We start from the raw sequence: 18,499 nt of genomic DNA on the forward strand, positions 1-18,499 counted from the left end.
GATGGAAAAAAAAAAAGATGAAAAAAAAAGATGAAAAAAAAATGGTAGTTACCAAAAAAATTGAGACCAGACCATTTGACCAAAAGGAATAAATTCAATAAAGTCGACCACTGGTACCCTTGTATATGCCAGTTGTGTTCACCTAGAGTTAGGTTATCGACCACTGGTACCCTTGTATATGCCAGTGTGTTGATATTAGTCAGACTAGTATCTCAATCCATTAGGATAGGTTCATTTTGGCGGAGGCCTTCAGACAGATATGGGAAACGTCGTTCACTTAGTAAACATCAAAACCATCTATGTTTTCTATATCCATCTTCTTGATCTATCCATGTGATTAGTTTAGACTCTGAATATGATGTCCATAGTGCAACTATCTGAGTATAGCTCTGTCACTTTATATGAATTTTAGTATGCTTGAGTGCAAACTCGTGTACATCAATTGGAATTTCGCATCAGGGTACTTCTTCCTGTAGTCAATAAGTATGCCAACCAAGGAGATTCTTTAGTGCCTTCCAAGGTTCTGCGTAGATAGCTAAGCTCTGGAGTATTAAGGTTTTGTGGGTACACCTCTGGTAAACCCCCCGGAGACAACACTCCGCCACTAGGGCCACCTAGTGGTTTAACGACTTACTGCACGTGCTAAGTGTAGTCATTTTATTTTATATTAGATTTGCTCGAGGACTAGCAAATAATAAGTTTGGGGGTATTTGATAGACGCATTTATGTGTCTAATTTGTCCCAATTGTTTATATTGTTAGTACTCTATTTTGTACTTATTTGGTTATTTTATGTCTTTGTAGGTGTTTTTGGAGAAATAAGCTTTTGCGGCGAAATTGGCTAAAAAGTGGTTTTTGCGCTCGTGGGAGAAAATTACTATACGGACTCTCACTTTGGATAAGGGGTAACCTAATTACTAAGGGGCACCCCATTTCAGGGCATGTACTAAAGGGACACCGGAACTGGATAGGGGGAGGTCATCTTCAAAGTTTCAAAACTGGATTTTGGCGGGAAAAAAGGCACCAGGGTCAACAGTTTTGGATCAATGATTTGAGCGACCTAGGAGGCGATTAAATGGGCAAATTTGGTACCCACGGACTCTACAAGACATAAGGGACCTGTTAGAAGCGATTAGACCCATCTAATTGGGCTGGATAAGTCAGAAAATCCACACAAAGTCAAGACAGTGCACACGGTTTCTGTTTAGGGTTTGAGATTAGTTTGAGAGATTTATGGGATATCTTGCGTGGGATATACATCAAAACAGTTGGGTAAAAGTCCTAGAAGATATTTGAGACGAGAGAATAGCTAGAAAAATCCTGTAACACAACAAGAAGAAGATTATTCTTCAAACAACCCGTAAAGAATAATGGAGATTTCCAAGGGGTTTGATCGAGTTTCAAGGGGATTTAAAGCCTATAAATAGTTGGTTTTATGTCAGAGAAGGGGGATGAAGAGTTAGGGGTCGATTGGGAGGCAAGCAGAGAGGCGCAGGAGGAGTTGCAGGAATTGTACCTGCTGCTGCTGCTGCCATTAACAAACCTTGAAGAACACGAAGAACGGACTGCTCAGAGCAGTCTTATTTTCTGCAGCGTCAACAGCAGCATCTGGGTGTCGTTGATTTACTGCAGCTCACTGGTATCGTTTCTTTCTGGACGAATTTTGTGGGTCACAGAACCACTGTTTTATATTTTTCACTCTTTTAATCATATTTTGAGCATCAAGTATGTATTTTGAGAACATGATTATTATGAGTAGCTAAACCCCAATACTGGGATGATGGAGGAAACCATTCTTTATGCATGAGTAATTTTATTTAATTCTTTTATGACTATTTGCACTATTATGAATGGAATTATGAATTTTATTGATTATTTGTGATTTTGTCTGATGATGTATGCTTAATCCATGAGATTCTTGATGCATCATGCTTATGATTTACATATAATACTTACAAAATCTATTTTTGGCAAAGTAAGAGTCGATATTTGTTATCAATATAAGCTTTAATTGTCTAGAATTAATAATTGAATCACATGAGTATAAGAATTGGTGAAATCCTGAGTCCCGGTATCTCTTGATCCTGTGACAATTTTGTATATATTTTTGTTTATAAATCTATTCAAGACCGAGCATCGAATCCGTATTTACCGCAAATCGAATTACTACAACACTTAATCTTGATTTCTCCGATTTTATCATAACCTTACTGATTTGATCTTGATCAAGATTATTTTTTATTTTTTTTTACTTATAAATCCGTCATTCTCATTCTTATAATGGCTCCAACTGGTAAAAAGATGGAGATAGAATTCATTAAACTGAAGAAAAAACTTGATGCAAGAGGTCATTCGCTTTCTCTTCCTTCTGAATCTGATTATTCATCCAGACTCAATCTTGAGTTAATTAATTCCGAACAATGTGCTAATCAGAAGATTATCATTTCATTAGGACAACTTATGAATAATCTTCCTATCCCATTGTATAATCCAGAAATCCCCTTATTCTACGAAATTCTGGCTGATGATCGATTCGCACGGGGAATATTTAAACTGAGTGGTGATGCTATTAGAATACCTTTGGAATATTCTCGTCCTGCAGCAGGATTAGGAACTTCTTATTCTTATGAGGTGCGAAATGAATTATTCCGTGATAAAGCCATCGACCCTGTTGAGTATACTCTTGATAATTTCTTCAAACACTACTATACTGCAATTATGAAAAACGAATCAACCAAATGGGCCATTCGCTTAAGAAGAAAAGATGGCATTTCTGAAGACGAGAAGATTATGCGAGATGTCGATTGGAACGACAAATCCAATAGTACTGCTCGCAGGTCTAATGACACATGTTGGCTTAATTATCCTGTAATTTTAGAAGGTCCTTATGTGTCTGGCAAAACTGCTGACGGCTACGATCTTCCCCTTCCTGAGAAATTTTCTACTTATCAACCTTGGACATTGGCTTTTTCCGAAAATGAGAACAAAAAAGTGGTATGGGATCTTCGCAGAAGTATTCTAAATTTCGCATAACTTTATTTTATTTATTTCTTATTTTCCTACTCCTCCAATTCCAGGTTTTTAAGCTAAAGAATATAGCGAAGAGAGCCAAGACATCACACGATGTGTCATCTTCGCAGAATAATGAAGTAAAAAACATTCTTTCTCTAATTTTAACAATATTATTTCCTCTGTTTCTTATCTTGATTATTCGCGCAGGTTGGAACTTCGGGTGTTAAGACTAATGGGTAAAGTTAAGAACCAACCCAAGAAACCCGTGTCTAAATCTTCGTCTAAAACGTCTTCTTCGGATCTTTCCAAGAAGCATAAAGAATTTTACCCTTCTTCAAGTCCTGAATCCAACGATGATGATATTCTTGCTTCTGAAGATCCATCAGTCTCCTCCTCCATGAAATATTTATCCACCCTTTTCTCTGATACAACGTCGGCCATTAATAATGATAAACTACAACGCACTTTTGGAATGGTCTCTAAAGTCTGCGATGCTCCCATTTTGGATGATCCATCTCTTCGCGGAGCTGCTTCTGTGATAAATCTAAGTTTCCAATATGCAATTGGTTCTTTGGTAATATTCATATATTCGCATTTTCTTTAATATTATTTCTATTATTTATTTTCATTATATGATACTTGCTTTATATTTTCGCAGGTATCTCGCTTATCCTATGAGGTTTCCTCATATTATCAAAAGAAACTTCTCAATCTGGGGAAAGAAAATACCAAACTTAAAGCTGGAAATTCTACCAATTCTGAATGGATTCGCAAAGTCCGAGAAATGAATGATGAAATTATTGGTACGTAATTTTTATCATTCCCGTTCTCCTTGCTTTATGTGATAATTCACACTTCTCACTTTTCTATATTCGCAGACATTTATAACCTTTCTGATGAGGCATCTAACTTTCCTGATGAGGAAATTCTTTTAGAACACCTTAATTCTTCTTTAAACAATTATCCTACGAAAGGATTTGAGAATCTTAATTTGGAGGAGTTAATACTGAAGTACACTGCTCTTAAAATGGATCATAGACCCCTATTGACTACACTCAATAACTTCAAACATCGTCTTCGTGAGAATAAAGAGACAATTCAGGTTTTGAAAGAAAAGAAGAACAAACTCATTAGTGAAAAAGATGAGGTTGCTCTCAAGGGTGCGAAGGCACTAGAAAAATTCCAAGAAACTGTCCTTAAAGTTCAATTTGAACGTGATTTAGCTTTGAGCGAAAAGAACACACTTGTTGAGGAAAGAAATTTAATCTGTTCTCAACTTCTCATAGAAAGCGAAGCTGAATTTAGTTGGGATGTTAGAGTTCTAAATGATGCTAGGAAGGGTTTATCCGTAAACGTGAGCCTTCAATCTGAACATTCTGCACTGGTTAAAGACATTATTTCCAATCATGAAGGTCATTTGTCGCTCTTTCATACTTATCATTTCTTGAGGATGATGTCTTTTTTGGCTCTAACCTGCTTATTTATATTTCACATAGAAAGAGAAGAATTATCTTGAGAAAATTGAAGGATTAAAGACACAATTTGATGCTGAAGAGAAGAAACGTCTTGAGGAAGCCGAAAAATCTTCAATGGAGTTATCTGCTCGCAACTCCAAGTATCAGAAGTTAAAGAAGAATTACATCCTCACTGTTTCGAATAATGGCAAGGATGCCACTCGTGCTCGTGATGCAGTTGTTAGGAAAGTTTGTGTTTATAATGATATTCCTCTCTCAAAGTATACATTCGCAGACGTTCCCCCCAACGAAGTTGTTCCTGATATTTCTGATAGTGAAGAAGAATATGAAGAATACAAAGAAGAAATAAGTGATTCTGAAGCCGAGCGAAATGATGAAGATAATTCAGGCAAAAATTAATCATTCTTCGCTTGCTGTAAATTCTTTTTCTGCCTCTTGTATATATTCATGTCTTTTGGTATTTTTTCTTTAATGAACACCTTTGAAGTATTAATTTTTTCTCCTTTAATATATGTTCCCTTTGATTTATATCTGTATTCGCAAATAAAAAAATGTCATTCTTTCTCGCACGTGCATGAGACTATCAAATGGGGCAAATAACATTCTTCTTATGTTTGCATTACCATTCTTGCCTCTGTTAGTTGTCACATATTGATAGGCTGATGAACATAATGTCACTCTATGCCTTATTTTTGTTCTGTATCATGCGAAATTATTCGCAGCACACTTATTTTCCTGCAAAACAAAGTTAGCATATATCTTATTTTTCTCATGAGGTCTTATTTTTCCTTCCTAATTAAAGGTCTTATTTTGCCCAAAATTTTCTTTGCTCTTGTGCGACGAAATCGCAGGAAGTCTTTACACTGTAGTGTATCGACCCATTGATCTCGCCTTATCTTTTTCTTGTATTATTGCCTCTTCAGGTTTCTTATGTGCGTAAATATGACAAGCCTTAATACTCCCATGAGTAAAAAGCCTCATGACATTTACGTCTTTTGACATAATTCAACTCCCTAATGGATAGTGCCGTCCTTATATTCCCCCTGGTTGCCCCTTCAAGGAAGCTTACTTCTACGGGGTTAAGGTTGGCTCCTCTCATCCGGTAATACAACAACCAGTTGATTTTGCAGCCTCTTATCCCTCCATCAATAAGGTTTATGGTTACGAGACTGCACCCTAAGTGGGGCTTCTTCGGACCGAGTGCATCATAGTCAGGACTTGTCAAGAGTGGCAAGGTACGCTCCAGACGCTCCGGGCACTCTTGACTCAACCGTGTACCTCGGCGCACTGATCGAGTTTCTGCACTCCTTAGGAAATATCTTATTACCCCAATATTTCAATTTAGGTGTCTCTCTTGGATGGGCATTTTCGTTTTTCTCACCCCAAATCTCCATGACTCAAGTTCCAAGCCCGATGTAGCTTTCCCTTGAGTCATGCTTACCAGGTTTTCCCCGATTATGACGTGCGGTAGGTCTTACTTTTTTCCTCTTGCATTTATGCAAACTAGGTTGCATGCCACATTCGGATGCCTAGCCTCCCTAGTTAGAGTTTTTATTTCTTTTGCCTTCTATTAAGGTTTTATTTCTGTTGCCTGCTTATCTGTTTTTTCAATTTTAGACACTACATCCAGCATTAGTCTCTCACCTATTTGACTATATTTAGCATGCTTCTTCCAATCTCTTCGTTTGCATTCTCGCTATTCGCACTTGTCAATATCAATTTCCTGACAGTTTCTACCTTCATTTGTATCTCCTCTTATTACGCCAAGACCTTGAGGCAAAGGAAACTTTATACATTGATGGAATGTCGAAGCCACACCCAAGATACTATGAAGCCATGGCCTCCCAATCAGAGCATTATAAGGTGACTCAACATCAACAACACAGAATACAATTTCTGTTGGAAGACTTTGTATAGGAATTCTCATTATCACTTCTCCTTTTGGTTATTCGCAGTACCATTGAAGTCATAAATTTTATAAGTCGAAGGAATTAATTCGTCATCTCTTCCACTCATAGTCTTGTATGTATGATAAAAGAGGATATCAACAGAACTCCCAGGATTTATGAGTATTCAAGTATTAGCTTCATCTTCTTCATCATCCTCTACTTCTTCTTTCGGATTAATCCCTAACCTCACCACTACTGGACATTCATGTGGTTCTCCTCCTCCTAGTGTTTCTTCCGCACTGAACGAAATGGTCTTCTTTTGCCAATCCTTTAATGGTGATACTTTCGCAAGGTTGAAGATTTATCTTCCATCATTATCTCTCGCATGCACACGACTTAATATATTGTCATGAAAGTCTTCTATATTTTTAAATGAATGTATAATCAAATTACATTATGGATTATTCGCCTTTGCACCTTACATATGTATTCTTTCCTTTCTCCGAAACATATGTATTTCCTCCTGGTGGTGGTGGTGGTAAATTCTGTGGCTGTTGGACTAAGAAGTGGTCCAACATTCCTTGCTCAATCATTCGCAGTATGAATTTCCTCACATTTCCAGAATTACTTGTCGTGTGACCATGAAAGCGATGATATACACAGAATTCTTTACTCCTTCTCCCCGGTGGTGTCTCATCTCCTACATTATGTGGTTCAGGAATTTCTTCCATTAATAAAACAGCTTCCCAGATTTTGTCTACTGTAGTATTCAACTTTGGCTCATCTCCTTCCACCATTTCTTCGCGCAGTCATCCTTTCTCTTAGTTCTGCCATTTTTTTAAGAATTTCTTCACTCATAGATTGATCTAAGTCCTGTCTCATAGGCCTTTTTAATCTCGCTTGCCTCAAGCTATTCTCATGATTATTCTGTCGTATGGCCTCTTGTATCTCTCTTTCTTCATCTTCTTTTCTTCTTCTCATACGCCTTTCTCTTTCATCTCTCATACGTTCACGAATAACATTATTTTTTTTTATCCTCTTCTTCGCGTGCATATTGATCTCTCAATATTTCTCTACCATGCAATAGAATTCTCCCTTGTTATGTATCATTTTCTTCATCATTATCTGACTCATAGTGCGTGCGATGTCGTTCGCTTACATTTTGACGTTTGTTATTCCTTTGACTTTCTTGTCGGCAATGATGTTCACGCGGTTGCTCGTATCGGTCATATTCTATGCGTCTCTCATCGCGTTGATCTTGTAAATTATCATCTACTTGCAAGTTCTCATCAATATTACCTAAAGGTTGCTCTCGCCTAGCATCTCTTTGATTAGATTGACTTCATCTTGATGAACTTCTGTTTGTCCTAGATCTTGATCGTGTAGCGCTTCTTGATCTATGTTATTGCAATCTGAGATTCTCTTCTCTTAGATCATCATTCTGATGTATCAAGTTCGCACGCTCTTCCTCCTCTCTTCGCCGTTCGGCAATCAATCCTTGTCTAAGTTCTGCAATTGTCATATTTTCTTCGTTTCCTTCAATCCTTCCTGCATCCCCAGTTCTTTGTTCCTCTTCTTTGGTAGAATTCTTTCGTGAAGTATGAATACTCACTCGATCGTAATCAATATCATTGTTCTTCTCTTGTGCACGCTGAGGTCCAATTGGAATTGCATTTCTTTGATTTTCTCTTTCTCCTACCTCTGGTTGTTCAGGAATTACACCTCTTCTTCTTTCAGGAATTCTTGCACTCCTCCTGGCTGTCGCCGCTTGTTCATCAGTAGATCTGATTCGTACCATCACCACTTTTTTGTATTAACAAATGAAAGACTACTTTAAAGATATTTGAAAGGTTCTAATGATGAAAATCTCAATTGTTTAAAGAAAATGTCAGATCTAAAATTCTGGAAACTTGATTTCTAGACGAATTCACCAACAGGGTATATCACTCAATCCATGTTCCTAGCGCCAAAATGTAGTTGCAGGAAATCCTACAACCACATCCATATAAGAATCTAAACAATACTCTAAGAAATCATGGTGAAAATCATTCGTTTATTCATTAAGATCTTAAGTTGGATACAAGATAATACAAAGACTTAACTTGTTCTCCAAATAAACTTTCTCTCTCCTAATTTCTTGTAAGAAGCACACTCTCAGAGATCTACCTCATTACATGATATCCTTTCCCTTTATATAGCACATATTACATAGTGGATGACAGCTAATAGATCCCCTATTTTCGGAATCACTGTGTGTTACAATCGCTCATGTACACTTGCTCAACTTCGCATACTTTACACTTCGCATAGTTCATCACACTTTACTCGTGACTGTGCTGACATCATCAAATACGCCATCTCAATTTTACTATGTGCGATAATCTTCGCTCATATTAGATGGTTGTTATTTCTCATACATAACAAATGTGCCATATTTCACCCCTACACCTTTCTTCTCTTGTTTTCCTATCAGTTACTTTTGCTTTTGACAATAAATTTTATTAAAAATTATGAGGAAACAAAGTTTTGATCTCGAACAAGATAACTGCAGACTAGAAGTAATGTTGTTTCGCTCTCCTTAACAAGCTTAGAGATTGAATAAACTTAACTATCAGCTAATTCACGAAAGTCAAGATGCAAATTATTTCTTGGACAGTGTTCATGTTCTCTCTCTGCAAACTAAAGGAACTGCATCCATAGTTGATTGAACTAGTTTTGCAACGACTTCTATGTGAACCTTGTCTAACTGGTTAGCTTTGGCCCAATTGAGAGCTCCATGTACAACCAAGTATTCACCTTTTACTGGACTTAAGATTCCATCAACATAAGAGCCTTTGATGCCCCCCACATTGACCTGCATGATCAGGTATAACAAGTCATGTCCCGTTTGATTAGTAAAATGATCAAAAGATGCATCAATATTAATCTTAGGCTCTCTAATCGCTCATCAAGATTCAACACAAAAACAGTAATACCCCAAATTTTCGGACCCGAATTCTGACCCGAATACGATATTCATAAATCCAAAGTGTTGCTTCAATATCATAATTGAAGCCCGGTAGCGTAAACTCTTATTTGGGCTAATTTATTTTATGTTCATGTTAAAAATTCAAACTTAGCGAAAACTTATAAATTAATTTAAGAAAATATAACCACTGATTTCACGTGATTTTAAAGCTACCGGAAACATAACACATTTTAGTAATCAAATAAAAATACCAACACCGTTTAATATTTATGCTTTAATTAGTAAATAACGACTTCAATACCAAATTGTAAAACTGAAAACTGACCATGGTAGACTCCTAGAATTTTATGAGATTCATACAAGTTCCAAAATTGATGATAATTATAGGGAAAAATCTTCACTGAAAATAATATTATTAATAATACTTAATAATATTAGACATTCGATTATGGAATACGATCTTGATTATCACTATGTTCTCTGATCTCCGATCAGGTTTCCGGTGACGTAATAATCTGGTTTCCTGATTATCTTCTAACTCGGTTGTGGTTGATGGTGGAGTCTATTTTCTATTGTCAGAATGAACTTGGTTACATCATCAGCCTTCCAGGCTATTTATACATGATATGAACACGACAATTACATGTAGATGACTAAGAACGTCACAACTTGGACTTGATAGTTTCCGGCCTTGTGCTTGTACTAATCTGGGATAGATTTCCAGGTCTCTCTTCAGCTGATAGCATCGAGAGTCTTCTTAGCTTCACATATGGACTCAGGCCTTCCGCGCCTAATTCCGTGTCTTTGTCTTGTTTGGTTGCCTATGGCTCGGTCCTTGAACATCTGTTTTAGGTCTTCGACGTCTGACCTTGATTCTTATTCCATATCTCAGTTGTATTACTCTTCAGCTATCAGTTTTTTGGTAGATGTTATATTTTTTCATCTGCCAACCCTGGACTTGTTTCGGGACAAGTGGCTTCAATTTTGGTTTTGGCTATATTTTGTCATCTATATTAGGCATCCTTACTGAAAATAATAGCATAAGACTAAGGTCAAACGTACATTTGATCATACCATCAGAAAACCGAAATTCTGACAGTCTGTTTTGGAAAATTCATATCAAAACATTCTAAGTCTACATCAAATGGCTGTGTCACTCAAATCATGTAAGATGTTACCATGAAATTTTCACATGATCATCTTTTGACTTTCGTCAAGAATATAAGATGAACTTGGTTAAAGTGAAAGTTTATCACATATTTCGAGAAATATGTAAGCGAGTTATACTCAGCTCGAAATATCAAATGTGTATAATCGCAGTCTATATAGATATACGAATTTTGTCTCAAATAGGAGATAGAGTAGATCGACTTTTGAGTGATAGATGAATTCAAGTCTCCACATACCTTTTGTTGATGAAGTTCTACAAGCTCCCCTTAGAAGTTCTTTGTCTTCAATCGATGAACGTCGTGAATTCTAATGCTCAAGTACACTTACTATCCTAATCCGAGACTTAGTTATAGACTAGAAATCAAGACTTATAGTTTTGACAACTAAACTTGACAAACAAGCTTGAGATAGAAACACTTGCGAGTTCGACCGAGCAGTGCTCTAAAAGCTTGTTACATACAAATCAAATATACCTTCATTTAAATATGGATAACCGTACCTAAACGTGTATATTGAGTTGTCTCAATAACAGCTAATCGAAGTTATCCATGTGAACACTTTTGTCTTAACCACATTCATCTAACACTTCTAGATCAAATATGATGATCAATCAATCATGAAAGATAATCAAATGAATCTGATTGTGTTTAAAATAAAGTTGTTCAATTATTCACTATATCATAGAAATATATATGAACCAACTTAAAATCAGATTGATTCGTAATTGTACAAAGTACTTATACAAGAATAAATTCATGAACATTAAGCTACGGTTTGCACAGATTGCATTCCTTTATTCATAAATGTTTAGCTCATAAGTATGAGAATCATACTTAACCAATTTTAGAACTTAAACCACTGTGTTCGAAAACCAGGTATGCAAACAATAGCTCCATACCTTGGCCTTTTCCAGTCGTTCGCAAATCAGGTATGCAAAAAGCTGTGTAGGACCGAACTCAGGTAGAACCGTTGGAATACTAGGTACGCAAACAAAGTTCCCGGACCTTTACAGGTAAAACCGTTCGCATGCTAGGTATGCAAACAAGGTTCCCGGACCTGAATCATAAAAATACAGTTCGCATACTATGTATGCATACCGTGTTGTATCCAGACATGGTAAATTATTCAAAACTCACGTTTCAATCATTGAAACATCCTTAGAAGATGACAATAGTTGTCTCACACAAACTATTATCTTCAAGTACATTTTAAGTGATCAAATGATCAATACGGAACTTTCCAAGTCGACATCAAAATATTGTCCCACACAAATCATGTAAGATGTTTCAAGGCAATTTTCACATGATTATATTTTGACTTAATATATAGTTTCCAACAAATAAATTGTTTCCAACTAAACTCGTCAACAATAATGATGAACATAGTTAAAGAAAAACGCTCCCAACACATATTCCGATAAATAGATAAGCGAGATAAACTCAGCTCGAAATATCAAATATGTATAATGTAAAAGTCTATATAGCTATACGACTTAGTCTCATTAGAAGATAGAATAGAATACACTTCTGAGTGATAGATAAGTTTTAGTATCCACATACCTTTTGTTGATGAAGTTCCTCCAAGCTTTCCTCAGTAGATCTTCATCTTCAATCGATGAACGTTGTGAAGTCTAATGCTCAACTACACATTTTATCCTAATCGTAGACATAGCTATAAGTAGACTAGAAATCAAGACTATGTTTTGATCAACTAAACTTGACAAAAAATCTTTAGATAGAAAAGCTTGCGAGTTCGACCGATCAGTGCTCTAACATTAACCATAAAAGACAACTTCAAGCATCTAAAATCATTCTATAGACTCCACGATGATTAACTCCCTTTAACGCATCAAATATGGAATTTTTTGTCATAATACGACGTGAGTTTTGATCCTCAGTAGGTAAAGAATCAAGAAAACATTTTTCAACTCTTTAAATAGAACAATCATGATTTTAACCATAACATGCATACTTCACATAATATTATCCATATTACAACAACAATATAATTAAAAAATAATTTCAATCGCTCGCCTTAGGGAGCCCCACATGAGTTTAGAGATTACTTCGCAAGGATATCTCGTGTCCCATCAAATATACCACAAATTGTAGAGCACCGTCCACGTCCCACTTAAGCTCAGGTGGAGCTTCGATGTCTCTCTCTTTGGTTCCTTGAAGCTATTTTTTTTTCGAAAATACCTCTTTATTCCTCATTTAGCTGTTAATCCTTCTGGTGATAGGAGTTACTCGTATTTCCTACAAATGACTTAAAACAACACAATTAGCTCTCTAACTAGTCATACTTAATATAAATGTGGGTATAAAAATATAGCGCTTATGTTCTTATCAAATACCCCCACATTTACATTTTTTAGTCATCGGTAAAAACATAATCACTCTTGTACTAATCACAGTTACGTTTAGCATGTGCAATAAGCCTTTGAACCCATAAGTGTCCTTATTGGATGAGTTATAGCCTCGTGAGGATTTACAATAAATATACACATAATAATTTTACTCCAAATTATGTATACTTGTGAAGAATCTAGAAACGACACTAAACAATCTCTATAGTAGGCCACTTATTTTTACGTTATGGGAGAAAATACCCTATATGAATCCAATTGTTGTACACAAGTTTGCAATCAGCATACAAAGATTCCTCTTTAAGAAATCAAAGCTCTACTCAGATAGATGGACCACGATACTCAGAATCTATCAAAGTTCAATCAGATTTAAAAGATTTTTTTTTTTTTTTGCTAGGCTAAAGATGGACCCAGGCCCCTACCCAAATCCGGCCAGTTAAACTGGCCCCATTTCTAGAACCAACCCCGCTAATCCTCTATATACAACTACTTTTAATACAAACCTTTACGCCGGGGATTGAACCCTGACTTCCTCCTTACTGGAGTTGATGTGATACCACCGAGCTATGCCCTTGGACCCGGATGGATATGGATATAATGAAGTTTGTGCATGTTGACTAAGGTGAACGGTGTTTCCTAGAATATTTGTATGAACGTCAGTGCCAGAATGAATCCTAATGGTTGAGATGTGATCCCACTTTTCTTAATCCTAATACCAATATCGACTCAGGTGGTATATAAAAGGGTCCCAGCGGTCGATTTATTTATTTTATATTATTTTTATTTTTTGGGTCATGATTTTTTTGGCCAAATAAAAAACAATAATGAGGCTTGATCTCAATCATTCTACTTCATCCCAGCGGTGACAACAAGGCAATAGTAGGGCCCACCAAATCATTTAGAGAAATACATAAAGTTGCAAACATAAAAAGCAGAAAGTGACATGGTCGAAATTGACTCCGAGATATGGTGATTACTATCATGTTATTTCTAATAACTAAGCCAAACGTCCTTTTATGAATAAACCATTTAGTTGGTTACCTCAACTCCTACAACCAAGAGGTTTGTTTCCATCCACTTAGATTGGTTAGTGTTATCCTGAATTCGTACTAGTTTATAGACTTTGGAGATTTATAATGCAAAAAGTTTAAAAATTCCTAATAAAAGTGAATATCTACCAGAATATATATGCTTAACCACTCCCCCACACTTAAATATTACATTATTCTCAATGTAATTGAATCGTCCAATGTAGAAATTTATATGGGAAATTCCGAATACGACATGCAACAAGAAAACAAATAAAAATAAAAGATTGAGTAAAGGGAATTTCCAAATTGATAAAACCCGGAGGGCGAATTTTCCATCTTCAAGGAAAAGCACTATGATCCCCTATCAGAAAAATCCCCAACTCCTCCTTTGGGGCTTTTAATCTCACATTAACTCCCATGAAGAGAAAGGTATTTGATTCCTATATTGCATGTAGCAAGTAAACTCAAAAAAGTTAAATATAGTACTCCAAAGTAACCTGCCAAGCATATATAAGAAATCTGAAAAATTGGGGATCAATCTAACATATTAGTTTAGTTAAAAAGACGATCCTACATCAATAACGATTAGTACCCAGAGAGCAATAATGAGTGGATTAGGAACATTATTCTGAACTTTGTAGCTACGACATAAAACTATTTGATAATTCCTTACTAGTCTAGTGTGTTGAACTTTGGGTTTATGCCTAAAAAACTGTATGAGCTTAAGAAAGTAGACTTGCAAAATTTATTTCGTAGTTGAAAGGAATCAAATGATCTATTCTAGGACCGATCCCTTCATCAAGGATCTATACTAGGATCGGTCCAGGAAAACTATATCATGACCGATCCCTTGCTTGGGGTCTATTGTATGACCGATCCCTAATAGGTTAACCAATCATACAATGTATTTCCTATTTTGTTAACATGGAAAGTTCATTAATGTCGACATAATATTTGAACAAATGCTAAACTTTTATTACTTAATGTTCAAGTATTTTCCTTGATACTCAAGGTGAGATCCCAAATCAAAATAATCCATAATAATATTACATTTGATATTCGAAATTTTGTATGTCTTTAATTTCCTAGTAATTAAAGAATATATCTGGATAATATATAAGTAAATTATACTTGTATGCTAGATAATACTGAGTTGTCATCCATGAGACATTTCAGTATATTAGTGGGACAGTTGTCGGAATTTAGTGAAAACTCAACTTGGTATTTATTGCGTATCTTATGATATTTCGGTTTTAGAAATTCCTTGGTTTCAGAACTATCTTGGTCATTATAAATAGTGATGTTTGTTATTCTTACAAACTTGTGCCCTAACACACAGAACTTCGCATTTAGTGTGAGGAAAGCCCATTAGTAGTATTCTCGTAATACTCTCTCTCGAAGAAAGTAATCTAAGTATGTGAAATATCTTACATGTGCTTCATTTAAAGACCATTTTGGGATCAAGAAGCTTTTAGTTGTACCATTATAGAGAAACTAAATTGTGTTGTTGTTTTAGTTTTCGATTATTAATTTGATTGACTAACGTAAAAGGTTAAATCTTGATTACAGCTAGTTTGTTCATTCTGTGATCGTTCTCTTCCGATATAAGATCCTTCGAACTAGATCAAGGTTTAATGATTTCAAATATGATATTTATTGATTGAAGATCCGAAGATAGGACTTGTGATGATCAAGGTTTAACAGACTTCGTTTTGTGCATGATCGATCACAAGGTTTTTTGTGTAGGTATATTGAAGATGAACAATTTGAAGACTAGAAAATTTTCTTATTTGTATTATGATCTTTGTGATTATACGTTGTTTTCATCTTGATTGAATTGGATCCGATAAGTTGAACTAGATCAAGGTTTAACAGATTTCGTTTTGTGCATGATCGATCACAAGGTTGTTCGTGCAGGTGCATTGAAGATGGACGATTTGAAGACTAGAAAATTTTCTTATTGGTACTCTGATATTTGTGATTATACTTCGTCTGCACCTTGATTGACCGGGATCCGATAAGTTTGTTTATCTTTGATAGATTTTCATAACTTGTTGTATAGATCGACGATCTATCATTTGGTGGTTCTCTTCAGAACTAAGGTTTGATTATTTCGATAATCTTAATCTTGGTTCTAAACCGATACAAAGAAGTTTATATTGATTAAACCGAAGAACCTTTGTAACTCGAAAGATATCTAGTTTAACTTGGTTGATCTAAAAGATTTATACAGCGTTAAATAAACGGATTAATCCTTTCTGTTTTGGAATATGATCCAACAGAGTTAAGTGCTATAAGTCTTCACAACGGGTGAAACAACTTAAGTTAGTGGACTTTATCTTAGGATTCACGCGCGTAGACCAGATCGGTAGTATGATAAGGGATACTGAAGGAACCGAGTAACTTGGAGTTAGTTTACTTGGTATAAACCATGCAAAATTGGTATTCTTTGTATAGAAGCTTAACTCTGAGAGTATTCAAAACTGTACTAGGTCCCGTGGTTTTCTACATTTGTTGTCTCCTTGTTATCAAAATCTTGTTGGGTGCTTTCAGTTTACTTTCAATAATATAATTATCTGTTTAGTTATAATAAAGTAATTGCACTGTAAGTTAATCCAACACTTGGGGTTTGATTCTAATAGTTAGGTTCAGGTTTGATACCTATTCTATATACCCAGTGTCACCTTGTTGAAAAGTAATCTCATTGACAGTACTTGTCTGAATTAGATTACACAAGGTTTGTCATAATTATGTTGGTATCGAGAAGATTGTGGTGTCCTTAGTACTCTCATCATTTCAGGATTTTATTCTCTTAATTATTTTAAGTGATTCAAAAAATAATTGAACAGACTGAATTGTGATCTTAAAGTACATTAAGTTGATTAATAGAGTATAACCTAAAACATATTTTTTTCGAATGTTTTGATTACTGTAGTCAATCTCGGCGAGACAAGCTGAACATATAGAAATTTATAGTAAAATCAAATACAACCCTAAAGAATATCGATTTTTTTAATCTTTCTTAAAAGTTGATATGGTTTCTTTATATCTATACAAGATGAGCAAAATACTTGGCATTCATATATATTACGCATATAAAATTTGTAAATAAAGAATGAGATTTCACCGAAAATCTCTCTAAATAAAAGTAGTCTCGGTGTCTAGGTCCCGGCTGAGATGAAAAAAAAACCCTTAATCCACTATATTAGTTCTGATTGGTCGGAAAGATCAAGAGTGGCGTGGGAGAAGGTTTTCATCATCAAAAGTACATTAAGTTTTCGGTGAATACAAAATGTAATTTAAACAATCTATTTCATACATTCTGATTGGTTCAAAACAAAATCAAATCGTTAGAGGAAGAACGCGAGGAAGAAATTTTTTTTTTCTTCTATATATATATATAGAACGGTGATCCCTAAAACTATACTCGGGTACATCATTATCCTAGCCTAGAATTTAGGTTATTACGGGGTTCGATCCCCCATCTTTTATATATATATATATATATATATATATATATATATATATATATATATATATTAGATAAAATAGAACGGTGATCCCTAGAACTATATCTAGGTACATCATAGATAAAATATGTAGCGGCCCTTAAGCTAGCAGCTGACTAATCCAAGAGATTAACTAAATAAAGAAGCACTAAGAATCTAAAACATGTACTTAAACATTGATTTAAGAAATAATGCGATACAAAACTTAACCCAAGACTAACCTGCTCTGAAACATATATATACAAGAAGTCCTCTCAAATGATACATATACAATAGTCATTTGGTTTACAGATACAATATGTCATATACTAAACATAATAGAAGTTAACCAACTAACGAAAACAACCCTTGAATCTTTCGATGCGCAACTCTGACCTGTCTCTGAAACTGAAAGTGGGAATGGGTGAGCACATCATCCCTAAAACGGGTGCCCAGCAGGAATAACATTCAACTTTCAAGTAATCATGGCAAGATTTGAAAAACAATAATTTTTTCCCAAACATTAAAAAGTGAGCAAGTCACTGAAATAAACAAACATGTATATGTACAAACTCCTTCTTCAAACAATGTATAATATTCGTGCTAACCACACTCATTAGCTATTGATATCACCAAGACCATGATGACCCACTCTAAGCAATAAAAGCTGAATTCATGTAGATATAAATGTGAAGGAGCGTATCTTATATACCACAAGTGGAAATTCGTATTTCCCATAACAATTCATATGAAAAACGAACATTAACAAAATCAACAGAAGTATAGTAAAGCAATTTGAACAAAGCATGGAATGCACACTAGACAATGCATGAGTTTGTTAAGCATAAACTTTTTTAACAGAAACAACAATGGTTACAAATGTATTCCCACCTCTTTTGATGATAAGCCACGCCTACCTCGAGATTCACGATCCACCGGTTCATCCTTTGAATCGATCATTGTTAATATAGACTAATTGTTAATCACACAAGAAGTCTAAGAATCTAGCCAAAAGGCTCACACAAGAATCATAAAAGTCTTTCTAATGATTCTAAGCCCATTTAAGGTTCTACATCTTTTATTTATCTATCTTTAGCATAAC

This window comes from Papaver somniferum, chromosome 7, assembly GCF_003573695.1.
Source record: "Papaver somniferum cultivar HN1 chromosome 7, ASM357369v1, whole genome shotgun sequence".
Lineage (NCBI taxonomy): Eukaryota > Viridiplantae > Streptophyta > Magnoliopsida > Ranunculales > Papaveraceae > Papaver > Papaver somniferum.